The 15743-nt window shown below is 41.6% G+C and overlaps 1 protein-coding gene across 3 annotated transcripts in view; it reads left to right on the forward strand.

Moving 5' to 3' along the window:
- Positions 1–15743, forward strand: part of SLC2A9 (solute carrier family 2 member 9) — a 115702-nt gene that overhangs the window by 22313 nt on the left and 77646 nt on the right. The gene's annotated exons all lie outside the window — the stretch shown is intronic.

Genomic DNA, 15743 nt, shown 5'->3' on the forward strand with positions numbered 1-15743 from the left:
TTATCCTGTTCAACTCTCCTGGAGGCAAATGGTTTGATTCAATTTACCCTTTATCGAAGGGCAGATTACTCCCACCCCCCCTCACCCTCAAGCAACAGATTTTAGGAAAAAGCTTAAAATGGCTTTCACTGACCTTCATTGTGTGGCTTCTACAGATGTCCCTTCTCTTGCTTTGAAAGCTAGTCTGTTACAAATGAGCATAGTAAATGTCAAGAGGCTGATTCAACTGCTTAGAATATATGTCAGCCCTTATATAGTAGGAGGTTTTTTGTTTGGGTGGTGGGGTTTTTTTTGGGTTTTTTTGGGTTTTTTTTTTTTTTTGAAACATGCATACACTTTTAAAGATGAGGTGTCATGCAAATTCTTATTTCCCTGTTAGGTCTTTGAGGTACTTTGAATAGGAAATACTTACTCCATGGTTTCAGCTCACTGTCGCTCTTTTTATTCTGTTCTCCCCTTCCCTCCCTCCCTCTCAATTATTGTCACTAGCAAATTATGGAGGTTGTGTTTCTGTTTCTACAGCTTGCTTTAGTATGCAGTTAATTATTACACCATTAAAGATAGCCATTAATTTATGTAAGAAGAAATACTCTTTATCTGTAGAATTAGTTCTTTTCAAGATAGGTAACATCAGCATGTAAAAGGAGCAAGGTTTTGGCTGGTGTGAATTAGCATATTTCCAGCAAAATTATTGGAACCAGCTTGAATTTTCCTGTTGGGTATGTAGGTATGTTTTCCTTTTAATATATTAATAAAATTTAGCACTGAGGGGAAACCTGAGGCTGTTTGAAATATCATTTCCTAGTGCAGTCTTATCCTTCTTTGAAGGCTTTATCAAAATTTCTGTTGGTTTCAGTCAAGCCAGGATTTTCTTTCCTAGCTTCATGTGAGTCCCATTGAAGTCAGTGGGAGGTTTACACTCAGAACAGCAGTCATTGCCAGAGGACACTGCTGCAGAGGGTATGTGCGATGAGTTCGCTTCTGCTGAAGCTGGGAGGCAGCAAACATGGTGTCCTCCTGAGTTCTTTACTCCTTGCAACGCTTTTCCCTCTCCCCTCCCTGGCAAACACCTTGATCAAATTTCTGTCACTCTGTTCAATCAAGTTCAAAAGTAGGTTCAAGGCATTTGCAGGCTGTTTTCTAGTTGTCAGCATCTCATGGATTTACATCATGACTTCTCTTCACTAATGATGTAAAAGCTTTTTATCAAATGATTGCCATATTATTTAGGGTTTTTTCTGCCTTTTCTTCTGTTGGAGAAATCTTTGTTGCATTTGAAGTGAGGCCAGTTTCCAGATCCACAGCCACTGTATTTCAGAGACAGCTACACATTCATGGTGTCTTGTTAATGATTTCAGCTGTAACTGTAAATCAAACTCTCATGAGGAAATTGCATTATACTTTAGGCCAAGGCTGTAATATGCCATTCTGTGGTATAATTCTTTGTAAAATTCATAAATTGTTTAAAGAAAATAGACAGGACAGCTGCGATCAGTAGCAGCTTGTCACCAGTGATCACTGTTCTGCGCAACTGTTTGCACCAGCCTGTGGAAAACCACCTTTGTTAAGTCTGTCTAACAATGTCCAGCTTTTTCATGATCATGGCTTAAAACCTCACAGGAGTGTTTTTGTTGCTCTGTGGTTGGTTGCTTGTTTTTTTCAGAATCAGTCGTAAATAATACTTGTCTTCTGTCATGGTTTCGTAACAATTTTCTCCTGAGCTCTTTCATGTATCAACTACTTGTAACTTGAGCAAGTATCTAAGAGGTTATTAACCATAGTATCTAAGCAGTGATAGTTTTGAAGAAAGGAGGGACAAAGACCTAGTTGGGCAACTTCCTGGAAGAGACTATTTGGAACACGAATGGACATGGCTGCAAGCATGGCCAAGGTCCTGTCTTGTAAGAGGAGATGACGGCAACATTCCTTGTGTGGCCAGGAAAATAGAGGGAAGGGAGAGGAACTAACTGGACCGTGTTAACACAAGGAAGAAGAACTACAGAGGGAATAGAGTGGCTTAATCTCAAGGACAGTATTGCCACAAGACTTTTTATAAATGTTCTGTGAGTAATTCCATGCTGAAATTCAGCAGAGTGATGTTTGGAAGAGACTCCCAGCTGAAGTAGCTTGAACAGAGAATTTTAACTTTTAAATTGGAGCTTGATGCATTTATCTGGATTATATGAGGTTGTTGCCTTCAGTGGTTCTGTAGAAGTCTTTCCACAGAAAAGGCAAGCATTTATGTAGGCTGTGGGACATAGCCTTATAAGCTTTTATGAACAACCTAATTGAAGACCAGCCCAGGTGAAGCAGGAGGCATGTGGGCAGCCCCAGGTTTGGTGCTGGGGGACAGTGGTCAGCTCTGGCTGTGTTAATATCTTAAGGCTGGTTGGCTATTTCCTATTCCTTCAGCCTTCCCAGGCTTTCTACTAGATGGGCTGATGGTTGAGCATCTTCTCATTTCCTTCCGATACCTTTTTATGCCAGTTCTGTCAGCTTATTCTCATTATTCTTTTGTTCAACTGTTATTTATCCCTTAATACCTTTCTCTCTCTGCGTGCCCTCCCCCTCCCCCAAAGTGTGTTTCCTTTCTCTTTTTCCCCCCATCACTTGTGATCTCTGTGTTTCAGGTTAGACTTCATCTCCTCTAGTAAAACAAGCTCTTTAATCTCCTTCTCATCCTAGGTGCCTTTCTCTGTACCAATTCTAGTTTTAAATGTGAACCCAAGAGAACAAGATTATACAGATAATCCAGATGGAATGGTACTTTTAAAAATAGAATTATATGAAATACTCCCTTATTTCCTGGTTCTCCTGGAATATTTTGGCTGAAATATTCTAGAAGTGAATTTCCTTTTTTTTTGTGTCATAACCATATTGACGTGAACTTGCCAAACACAACTACATCCAATTTTTAAATTACAGTATAAAAGAACAGATGCAAAAAAAAAAAAAATCTAATAATGATTGTGAAACTTAAATACAGGCATTCTTTTGGATTCTGAATATATAGGCTTTTATTCTTTTTGTCTCCAGGGGTACTAACTTTAGAGTATTAATGGTGTTCTGATGGTGTTCCTTTAGTGAGCAATGCTTACCAAGAGTGATTATTCCAAAGGAGAAAAGCTGCAGTCATGACACTAGTCCTCTGCTACTGTGGTTTGCTATTCTTACTTTCTTTCCCCTGTCTTAGTTCCTTCCCATCCAACAAATCCAAGCAATGCTTTTTGTTCAAGGTTCTGATTCTTGTAGGTCATAACCTGTGGGAAACCACATCTACTATGTCTCCGTTGAGGTTTGGGAAATTACACGATGGTAAAGCTGGCTGGCAGTCAGACTACAGAGCACAACCACTTTATGTGCTGGTGACCTGCTTCTCTCCACCCCCCTGACTGCTCAGAGAAGTGTGCTTGTTTTCATCTGATAGCATCTTGGTTTAGTTTTCTGTGAGCCAGAGCCCTTAATTCTTCAGGAAGCCGTGGCAACTGTAGACGACAACTTGATGCTGGCCCACAGCAGTGCAATCATGTTATCTGCTGTAATGTGGGCACTGAATTATAGCTACTGGCTACAAGATTAAATAATCTGGGGTATTTTTGGCTGCATAGCATGTGCAGCTTTCCATATATCTGACTGAAAGGAAAAACTTATTAAGGAGGAACTGTTTCAGACCTGTCACTTCTTCAAACACTGCCCTTCAGGTGTTTCCATTCTCTTTGTTTCTGTGATTCTGTAATTTAGTCACCCAGCCCATTTTTCTGACAGATTGCTCCCTGCAAAGCAAAGGCCAGTGCATTGTCAACTTCAGTTTTTAAAGTTCAAATTTACACTTACCGTCTTGGGGGAATATTGTCTAGCCTGATTCTGGCATATTCCAGGTATCCTCAGGTATCTCTGTAAGTAACTCATCTAGTTCCTCCTGCATGTAATATCCTGCTCCAAAGGTTTTCCTTAGGATGGTAACATCTTTTCAATGTTATAGACAACCAGGCTTACGCTTCTGTTGCTTCAGTTTGTTTAGTGAAGGTGGGCTTTAACCTTTCCTTAAATGATAGAGGATTTAGTTTATGAATACATTTGCTGTAGTTACTATATTCATAATTTTTTTAATACATTGAGCCTCAGTATCTTTCATCTGTGTGCAGGTATGAGAAAGGGGGGGAAAAAATGTTTCACAGTGTGTGTATGTATTCAGGACAGATAAAACTGGAATTGTTGCCTGTTGATGTCTTTTCCTCAGACTTCTGCTTTGAGACCCCTTTCCTGTGGTGTGTAAGGCTTTGTCGAGCTGTAGTTGTTTCCCCTGGAGTTGACCCCAGCAGCTGGCTGGCTCTGGCTGCTTCTCTGACCAGAACAGCTGTTTGCCATAGGTAGGCCAATGGAAAAATAGACTTTGTTTACTTCAGGAACCCTATTTTATACACTTCAAGTGTTTCTAGGTCATGCACCCACAAGCTTGCCTAACTATATTGCACAGTTTCACAGCAGATAGTATGTCGTCCTAAAAACCTTGCTTTGCTTGCATCCTAAGACTGATTAGGGCAACACTTTCTGAATAATCCCTATTGCTACTGTAGGTGTTTCCAGGGGAAAAAAAAAAATGTAGAACAAACAGAAAAACTATAAAATTCCTGATGTGTCCATCTCTTGAATGTTGCTGGTAGTTGTGGTCATCCTGCCTTAAAAAGAGTGCAATCGAGCAATGTAAGATAAAGGAGAGAGCAGCAATGATCAGAGATGGGAAGTGGCTTCTTGAGAAAAGGCTGGGCTAAGGCTCGACAGCTCTTATGGGTAACCCCGTGCTGGGTAAACCTTAAAGCAATGCAAAACAAAGTACACCAGAGAAGACTCAGAATTTGTCTTTAAATGACATGCTGTCTTTGTTTAGATTTTCATCTATCTTTTTTTAAACACATTTGGAATTTGCAAAACTGCTGTGTGAGTAGTTACAGTTATGAATTTTATTAATTGGATGTTGTCGTTATTGAAACAACATGAATTACATTTTTACATTCCTTTTGAGGAATTTGAGTGGCTTTAATGCATATCTGGCTAGAAATCATCTGTTTTTAAAAAAGGAGTTAGCTGGAAGTAAGTCTATGACACATGGTGATACTGGCCAAACTGCCCTCCCCCCACAACTGATTATTTTAGCAAAGAAATTCTGTTGTTGATATAAATATCAATTTCTACAGCAAAATGAACTAAATTTGGGAAAGGACTAATGAGCTTCATAGACACTGTCTATGTCTAGTAAGGAAAGATCTCTGTGATGAGTCCCTTTCAAATCAGTTCTTTATCCAAGTGGATCTTGCCAAGGAATAGTTGTGATTTTTTTTTTCTTTTTTTAAAATCAAACTAAGAACTTCTGTAGATGCCGTGTCAAACTCTGATTTTCTTTACACGACCTCTTAAAAATTCCACGTTTGAAGTGGTAGATAGTTGTGTATTTAGGAAAGTTTCTATAGGTATTTTTCATGTGGCTTTACCAAGTTCTTTTAAAAGTACTCCTTCACTGGCACTAAAATAGGCAGTGATGGAATAGAGCCTGTGCAGTTGAAGGCTGTTCTGAAAACTAAGCTTTGATTTTACTTGTCAAAGCTTCATTTTTAGTGTGGTTTTTTCCTTGGTTTTCTTTTTTTTTAACTGATCCTTCTTCCTAAGACTCTTGACTCATATTCAAGGATTCCTTAAAAGCTGATTGTAAATTATAGATCAGAAAAGAAAGCAATTCAGAATTGCTCTGGGGACCTGCAGCCTGCAGGTAGACACCAATGACAAAATGGTCTGTTGGAGATGCTCTTGAAATGAATCTTAGACATTGGCATGATAACACAAAGTATGAATCAACTAGTTTCCTCATATTTTTCTGTGAGCTCTTTTGTTCTATATGTTTATCTTCCCCTTTAGCCATAATATAGTTAAAGATATTTGTCTTTCAAGATATGAGTGAGAATTTATTTCAGAATATAGAACCAAGAGGTCTTGTGGCAATAAGAGACAGAGGAGAACTTAAGCAGGTGAAGTCTTGCCACTCTGTGAAGCACCTTGGAAAAGAAAGCAGCTTATGCCTCATGGATGCATGCTGTTTACAGAATATAAAAAGGTGTTTGTAGCTTCCATTAGAGTGGGACAGAAGCATCCACTAGCTTAGCATTTTCCAGAATCACTCTAATTCCCAAAGTGTCCTTATTTGTGATGATTTCAAACATCTGGCTGTGTAGAATAGAAAAACGTAACGTCTTCATTCTGTCTAGTTATATTCTAGAAATATAACAAAGTGAAACAAAGTTTAGCAGGTAACTAGTGGTGTACCCCAGGGGTCAATACTGGGTCCAATCCTGCTCAGTATCTTCCTTAATGACCTGGATGATGGTGCAGAGTGCACCCTCAGCAAGTTTTCAGAGGACACCAAACTAGGAGATGTAGTTGATATGCCAGCAAGTCATGCTGCCATCCAGAGGGACCGTGACAGGCTGGAAGAATTAGCAGACAGGAACATCATGAAGTTCAAGTGCAAAGTCCTGCACCTGGGGAGGAACAACCCCATGCACCGGTATATGCTTGGGGCCACCCAACTGGAAAGCAGCTTAACAGAAAAGGACCGGGGGTCTTGGTGGAGACCAAGTTGAATGCGAGCCTGCAATGTGCTCTTGTGGCAAAGAAAAGGATCGTGGGCTGCATTAGGAGAAGTATTGCCAGCAGGGGAGGTGATCCTTCCCTTCTACTCAGCACTGGTGAGACCCCATGTGGAGTGCTGTGTCCAGTTCTGCGCTCCCCAGTACAAGGGAGACATGGACAGACTGGAGAGAGTCCAGAGAGGGACTGCTAAGGTGGTGAAGGGACTGGAGCACTGAGGAAAGACTGAGAGAACAGGGGCTGTTCAGCCTGGAGAAGGCTCGGCTTGTGGGGATCTTACCAAGGTATATAAACACCTGAAGGGAGGGTACAAAGATGACAGAGCCAGGCTCTTTTCAGTGGTGCCCAATGACAGGACCAGAGGCATTGGGCACTAACTGAAACACAGGATGTTCCCTCTGAACATCAGGAAACACTTTTTGACTGTGAGGGTGACTGAGCACTGGCACGGGTTGCCCCAGGGAGGTGGTGAAGTCTCCATCCCTGGAGATACTCAGAAGCCATTTGGATGTGGTCCTGGGCAATTGGCTGTAGGTGATGCTTCTTGAGCAGAGGGGTTGGACCAGATAACCTTCAGAGGTCCTTTCCAACCTTAACCATTTTGTGATGCTGTGAAGTACTAACTGTACACAGAATTGCGTATAACAATTTACAATGCAAAGATCTTAGTGTATTCGTGTTGAACTTTTGAAGAGTCATTTCCTAAGGCTCTTAAACATGAGTTCAAAGACTTTAACTAAACCAGATGCCCAAATATGTGAGTAGTCCTCTTAATTTCAGTGGGACAGTGCAATGAAGCTGGTGAAGGGTCTGGAGCACAGGCCTTATGAGGAGCGGCTGAGGGAACTGGGGTTGTTTAGCCTGGAGAAGAGGAGGCTGAGGGGAGACCTTATCGCTCTCTACGACTACCTGAAAGGAGGTTGTAGTGAGGTGGGTGTTGGGCTCTTCTCCCATGTAGTTAGCGATAGGACAAGAGGAAATGGGCTCAAGCTGCACCAGGGGAGGTTTAGATTGGATATTAGGAAAAATTTCTTCACAGAAAGAGTGGTCAAGCATTGGAACAGGCTGCCCAGAGAGGTGGTGGAGTCCCCATCCCTGGAAGTGTTCAAAAAACGGGTAGATGTGGCACTCTGGGACATGGTTTAGTCTAGTCTACCCTTGATTGGCTTAGAGTAGACTTGGTAGTGTAGGTTAATGGTTGGACTGGATGATCTTAAAGGTCTTTTCCAACCTAAATGATTCTATGATTCTATGATTCTATATCCTTAGAAACATCTTGCTTTGTGGACCCTATTGTAGTATATAAATTGCTAATTCTTAGTAAGGTCTTAAGAACAAAAATTAGTGTAGGACATGGGAAAAATAAACTAGGAATTTGGCTCATCAATTCTGGTCCCCAGTTTTTGGGTTTTTTTTTTTTAATCAGGAGTCGCCTAAGTTTAGAGCAAAAGTTCGAGGGGGTGGTTTCAAGTGCTCCTGCAAAGGCTCTGCCATTAAGATGACTTGAAAAAAGTGACTCCGAGTTACCCTGGTCCCAGACATTCCTCTGGATTGCTGAGCTTGTATACTGCTTCTTAAACGCACAGAAGCAAAGCTTCTTCATATTCTTGTAGTATATTCTGTGACTTAAAGGCTAGAGCCTTCCCAGAAGGATACAGGAGATACATTGGTACTTGTAAATGGCTGCTCAAATCCATAATGGCATGGCATCTGCTCAGAATAGCTCAGAAAAACACCCTTACAAAGAAAGGAACTTCTAAGTACAACCTTTTAAAAAAACACCAACAACAACAACAAAAGAAAAAACACAGAAACCCAGAACCAGAAAACCTTTCTGCATTTATTCAGATAATCACCAATTTCAGCAGGTGTTCCTATGCCTTTCTGAGCCTGGATTGATTATGTGTGTCTGGATGGAAATCTGCCTGCACTTCCTCCAAACTGGTACCAGACGTGCCAACTAAGAATTGCTTTAGGTAGTGACTTTGAAGATGGCAATTCTTTTTGAAGTATGTACTGGGTTCCTTTTTTTTATCTAGTGATGGGAAATTTCCTTCATCTCTTCACAGTAACACATGAGGCACAGACTTTCTTATTGGTGAAGCAATTTCCATGTTATTTATGAAGGCACTTGCACTTAATTACAAGCTGTGAGTTGCTGATAGGGGCTTGGAGGTCACCTCCCCTAATAGTTGATGCAGCCAAGGGAAGCTGCTGTGCAGCCACCAGGCTAGAGATGCATGGCCTTGGTGGTGCTGACAAGGGTACACAAATGCTGTCAGGACCCTCTGGGTTGTTGCATATTCATAGTTCAGTAGCACCCATGGGAAGAGAAGGTCTGCTCTGTTACGCCAGCCCTGTTGGTGGGATGCGGTGGGTGTTGATATATTTGTAATAGAGACATTAAATGAGGTATTTTGTTTATATCTACTGTGGACCAGCTGAGATTATGTATTTACTAGAGATTATAAATCAACGTTTTATTGGTTCCCCCAGACAGACACAAAGGTATTTATTCATCCCTTTTCTGTAGAGAACTCATTAAGTAATGCATGGGAAAACAGCTGTGAGTCTTCGTATTTGGAAATGAGTTTCAGTCCATTAAAGTAGTGCTGTGAGACTTCAATTCCTGAAGTTTTAGGAACAACACATGGCTGATTGGCCATATGTAATATTCAAATGTTACAGTTTTGTATTTGTAAAGGGGAGCATCCTGCAGGAGAGGATTTGTCTGAATATAGAAGTGGAAGTATGGTTATAGAAGAAAGAGAACTATGGAGATATATATGTTTATTCAATTTTAGACTTACTGCTGAACAACAGACTTAATGACAGAGCTTCTAATGTTTGGATGACAGTTTATCATCATATGAGATTACTGTCTCATAGACAGTTGAAACAGTGCCCACCTTGAGAAGATAAGGTTTCTATGTCGTGGTACTCTTTTTTAATTAGATCAGTTGGAAAAGCAGTAGACAAACTTTCATGGAAAGAAGTCCTTCAACGGGTCTGATGTAAAGACTTCAAAATACCGTGGAAGATGAGAGCAGTTGTTTATAATTTGTCATAGTGCTTTCTCTTGATCCACCAAAACGCCGTTAACGCATGTAACTATACTTAGAGCAATTGTTTATATATAAAAGGTTTGACTTTTTGCTTCTTTGTCAAACTTAAAGAAAGTTGACTTTTTCACTTGTTGACTTAATAACAGACAGTATCTGTCTACAAACCTCATCTTACCCTGTGTTAGTTGGAGTTTGCTTCAGAAGTTTATAAGCAAGGAAACCTTTTAGATGAAGATTTGCCTGTCTCCTTAGTGATTGAGAATCTGATAATATTTACAAAGCTGTTTTTAAGCAATAAATCTAAAATTATATGACCCGTGACTTCCTTCCCAGTGTGCTTCACATACTGGGGAGATAACCACCATTTAAAACTTTTTGAAGGTTCTGGATGATTAACATTTCAGTTTTGATTTCCATTGTCCTTTGTAAAATCACCCATTGTTGCAAATTCATTTCCTAATACGTGAATTTGTCCATTATAAATTGGCTATTAATGCTGTGGGAAATTGGTCGAGCATCACAGGGTAGCATGCAGTCATTGTATTGAGTAGTAGGATGTATTTTCTAGTCTTGTGTTTCTTAGTTTGCTTTTGAAACGATTGGCAAAAAGAAAAATCAGGAGGTATATTCGTAATTAGTATTTTGAAGGATTTTTTTTAACTTAAAGTAAATGTCAAATTAAAATGAGATTTTTTTAAAATCTAAAACAGATGTTGCTATTAAAAAAGTGTCAGCATTAAATATTCAGCTGTTTCAGTTGTTTTAAAAACAATAAATGTGCTTTGGGGTTTTTTTTAATGTTTCTTTTCCTTAACTTTGATATACCTTGGTCTAACCTTTATAACTTTAGTTTTGCAAAATGTAATCACACAAAAAAAGAATTTAATCTAATGTAACTTCTAGATGCCCTGAAGCATTTTGCTTTGCCTCCTGCCGTAGCCCCAGGAGGCCGCAGGTCTCTGGAGTTGTGTGTGTCATGTCTGCCAGTCCCAGAAGGGACATCTAAGGTACTCCAGGGCATCAAAATGATGCTATATGTTCAAGCAACTGAATCTTATCCTCTTCAATTATTTTAATTTACTATTTTATATTATATATGGAAGTTAACCTGAGTCTACATGCATTGCTGAAAGGAAATGTGTTTGAAATTTTGCATAGCTCCAATGTACCTCTAATATTTCTTTCTAAAGAAGCTCAAGTATATATGCTGGCTGCTGATAATAATCCCCTTTCAAAGCTCACCATTTCCCATTGCTTTTCTCAGAGATTAGTAAGTAGTGAAGACAAATTATGCCATTTGAGTGTTCAGTAAAAAGCTAGCTGTTACTCCAGTAAAAAGTTGGACCAAAAGGCATCTTGGGAACTTGTAACAGACACTTTAATTCTCCCTCTCAGTAGGTACAACATAATCTAACATGCAGTTTAATGAAAAGACAGTCACGGGATCTGGACACCAACCACTTTCAAGGCTGTTTTAAGTCCTGATCCAAAGGTGGTTTACTCGGTAGCAAAAACCTGCTGCTGACTTCTGTGAATTGTAGCTTGCGATTGTACAGCCTTAAGTCTGGTAACTTTCTGTAGTGTTTAATACCTGGGAAGACACCGAGACTTCAGTAATCTTGTTGTCAGAGCTATATCTGTAGTAATGACCTATAAAAATAAATACCTATGTGGGTGCAGAACAGAGGTGAAATACGCATACTATCTGGGTTGCCTCTGTTTTAAACGAGAAGGTAAGCAATTCATAACTCTGATATTAAAACATATTTTGACAGAAGTGGGTTACAGGAATGGTCATGCAAAGAGAAAACTGTATCCAGCGGGGATACAACTGTTACACGGGGAAGTTAGTGCCCTCCTCTGCAGCCAGAGGAGGTTGTAGAGCGGTATTTGGAGTGGCACGAGGAAGGTAAGAGGAAGGTAGTTGTCCTGCACATTATGTGAGTAGCTGGTCTGAAGCCGGAGGTACTGTAGACGTACTCATTTCTCAGCTGCCTCATGATCATCACCTCTGTGCCATACCCTTGACTCAAGGAAGAAAAGACAATTCTAACGCTAAGAAATTAGTTCCATCTCGATGCTTTTTCGGTCCTTGGCCCCAGGCCATTGAGGTTGTCCTTTACCTTTAGCAGTGTTTTATGTGGCACAGTAATAGATTAATAGAGAAATGCTGGACTTGTACAGGCTTCTCAGCTTTGCACACACAAGTAAGTCTACTCTGTCTGTTCTGAGCAGGGATGTGACTTTTTTGTGTGGCAAACAGAATATTTGTGATATGATACAAAGTTTTCATGCCAACTCTCTACTAAAGAGGATAAGATTCAATTACTTGAACATAAGCCTTTAGTATAATTTTGATGCCCTAGGGTACCTTAGATGTCCCTGTGGGACTGGCAGTTGTGACACAGAAAACCCCTGGAGGTGAGGCAAGATGCTTCAGGGCATCTAGAAATTATACTGGATGTAATTATTTTTGTCTCTGTATATGCGATTATATTTTGCTAAACTAAGGTTTTAAATGTGTTCCTGCTTCCTACAGGAACATGAAAAAGAAGAGATTGTCAAATCACTAGTTCCTGGATGTTTTGAGTATCTTGCATTGGATGCAAGAGGCTTTTGTGTCTTTGCTCCCCACATATAAAATGAGTAAAATATGTCATTTTATATGACAAAGGTATTGTACAAAAAAAGTCATTGCTGTTTTTGAAGTGTTCAGTGCTGTAGTAAACCTGTCATAACCCCAACCCATCAAGGAATTAATTCCAGAGTTAATATTTAAAGTACTTTGGAATAGTGATTGGTAAATAGACCTGCTCACTGAGACCACTGTTCAACCTGTGCAAAAAAGAGTGAGTGCGTATTTATTTGATCTCCTGCCAGTTTCAAGCAGTAAAGCTAAATGAGCCCCCAATAGCTCTGTAAGGCGGCATGGCTGTTATGCTGGGATGCAAAGCAGGGCTGGAGTCCTCTGGGCAGCACCCTGTGCTGCTCCATGTACAGGCTGCTGCCTAGGAGGAGGTGCCTAGGGCTTGCATTTGGGGTGCAGTAATTTTCCTGTGGCTCTAGAATGGACAGGAGACAGGGATGCGGGAAGTGTGCCCTGGGGCAGTTGGGTTCAGGGATGCTCAGCTGGATGTGGGGGTCTCCACAGCAGAGAAGACCAAACTCGGGGCAGAGAGCAAACAAGGAGCCTGACTGTGGTGTAGTGGTTGATACTGAGTTGGGAATGGGGAGTGGGATGAATGTCCAGATTATGCTTTTTAAATAAGTAAATAAAATTCTTTAGAGAGAGTAGAGCCTGTGGCAGTCGTGTATTTCCTTACTCAGTCATTTTTTTATCCTGTCATACATCTTGTACTGGAATACGTAATTGGCCTCGCTAGATCTTTCAAAAAATGAGCGCCCACGTACAGGGCAGTACAGCACTCCTTCCCACCTCTGTTTTATGACCTTGTCAATGATTCAGTTCTCCATTTTAAATTTTTTATATATATGTGCATATTGTTAGCCTTTTCTGTGTTGAAAGTGTCTTGAAATTTTATCAAAGTCTTCCTAATTAGGGAAAATATTAAAAGTAACCAGTGGTTAAATAGGTCATTGAACTTAATATGGATCAGTAGTTCAACTGTCAGCAGTGCCTGTTGGCATTTTCACCATGCAAGTTTCTTTTCCACCTTTTAATTGTTACAGTAAGTTTCATTTTCTGCACTTTAGCTGATGAATCTCTGACATAGTAACATTTGCATTACTGTATTCTGGTATAATTTGATCTTGTCTAACTTGCAGTTGATAAATCACAGAATCATAGAATAGTTTGGGTTGGAAGGAACCTTTAGAGGTCATCTAGCCCAACCCCCCTGCAGTGAGCAGGGACAGCTTTAACCAGATCAGGTTGCTCAGAGCCCCAGCCAACCTGACCTTGAATGTTGCCAGGGATGGGGCATCCACCACCTCTCTGGGCAACCCATTCCATTGTTTCACCACCCTCACTGTAAAAAATTTCTTCCTTATATCTAGTCTAAATCTGCCCTCTTTTAGTTTAAATCTATTACCCCTTGTCCTATTGCAACAGGCCCTGCTAAAATATTTGTCCCCATCTTTCTTATAAGCCCACTTTAAGTACTGAAATGCTGCAATAAGGTCTCCCCACAGCCTTCTCTTCTCCAGGCTGAACAACCCCAACTCCCTCAGTCTTTCCTCGTAGGAGAGGTGTTCCAGCCCTCTGATCACTTCTGTGGCCCTCCTCTGGACCCGCTCCAACAGGTCCATGTCCTTGTGCTGAGGGCCCCAGAACTGGACGCAGTACTGCAGGTGGGGTCTCACCGGAGCAGAGCAGAGGGGCAGAATCGCCTCCCTCGACCTGCTGGCCACGCTTCTTTTGATGCAGCCCAGGATACAGTTGTCTTTCTGGGCTGTGAGCACACATTGTCAGCTCATGTTCAGTTTTTCATCCACCAGTACCCCCAAGTCCTTCTCTGCAGGGCTGCTCTCAATCCCTTCATCCCCCAGCCTGTGTTGATACTGGGGGTTGCCCTGATCCAGGTGCAGGACCCTGCACTTGGCCTTGTTGAACCTCATGAGGTTCACACAGGCCCACTTACTGAGCTTGTCCAGGTCCCTCTGGATGGCATTCTGTCCCTCAGGCATGTCAACCGCACCACTCAGCTTGGTGTCGTTCTGCAAACTTGCTGAGGGTGCACTTGATCCCCCTGTCGATGTCGTTGATGAAGATATTAAACAACACTGGTACCAGTACGGACCCCTGAGGGACTCCACTTGGCACCGATCTCCATCTGGACATTGAGCCATTGACTACTTCCCTCTGGATGTGACCACCCAACCAATTCCTCATCCACTGAACAGTCCACCCATCAAATCCATATCTCTCCAGTTTAGAGAGAAAGATATTGTGGGGGACCGTCCAGACAGATGACATCTGTAGCTCTTCCCTTGTCCACTGATGTTGTCACTCCATCATAGAAAGCCATTAAGTTGGTCAGGCAGGACTTGCCCTTGGTGAAGCCATGCTGGCTGTCTTGAATCACCTCCCTGTCCTCCATGTGCTTGAGCATAGCTTCTAGTAGGATCTCCTCCATGATCTTCCCAGGCACAGAGGTGAGGCTGACAGGTCGATAGTTCCCAGGGTCCTCCTTTCTTCCCTTTTTAAAAATGGGTGCAATGTTTGCCTTTTTCCAGTCAGCAGGGACTTCACCTGACTGCCATGACTTTTCAAATATTATGGAAAGTGGCTTGGCAACTATATCAGCCAATTCCCTCAGGACTCTGGAATGCATCTTGTCGGGTCCCATAGTTATGTATGTTCAGGTTCCTGAGGTGGTCTCAAACCTGATCTTCTCTTACAGTGGAAGGAACTTTGCTCCCCCAGTCCCCGTCTTGCTGTCCATCCACTTGAGAAGTGTGGGAAGAGAGGTTTCCATTGAAGATTGAGGCGAAGAAGTTGTTGAGTACCTCAGCCTTCTAATTGTCCGTTGTTACCAGTTTGCCAGTCTTGCTCATTGGGGCGGAGTATGCTTTATTTGACCTTCCTTTTCTGGCTTACATACCTGAAGAAGCCCTTCTTATTATTCTTTGCATCCCTTGCCAAGTTCAGCTCCAGCTGTGCCTTGGCCTTCCTGACCCCATCCCTACACAACCGGGGACGTCCCTATACTTTTCCCAGGATACCTTTCCCTGCTTCCACTGCCTGTGCATTTCCTTCTTGCCCTTTAGTTTGACTAGTAGGTCTCAGCTCACCCATGCTGGTCTCTTGCTTTCCTAATTTTTTACACCTGGGGATCGAGATGTGCCCTATGGAAAGCTTCCTTAAAGATCTGCCAACTCGATTCTGCTCCCTTGTCCCTGAGGGCAATTTCCTGTGGGGTCCTATTGAAGGCACTCCTTAAAGAGCTGGAATTTTGCTTTCCTGAAATTCAGGGTCCTGATTTTACTTTTCACCTGACCCATATCCCTCAGGACTGCAAACTCTGCTTAGTACATGATAACTGCAGCCCAGGCTGCCTTCAATCTTGATGTCACCAA

This window comes from Pelecanus crispus, chromosome 4, assembly GCF_030463565.1.
Source record: "Pelecanus crispus isolate bPelCri1 chromosome 4, bPelCri1.pri, whole genome shotgun sequence".
Classification (NCBI taxonomy): Eukaryota; Metazoa; Chordata; class Aves; order Pelecaniformes; family Pelecanidae; genus Pelecanus; species Pelecanus crispus.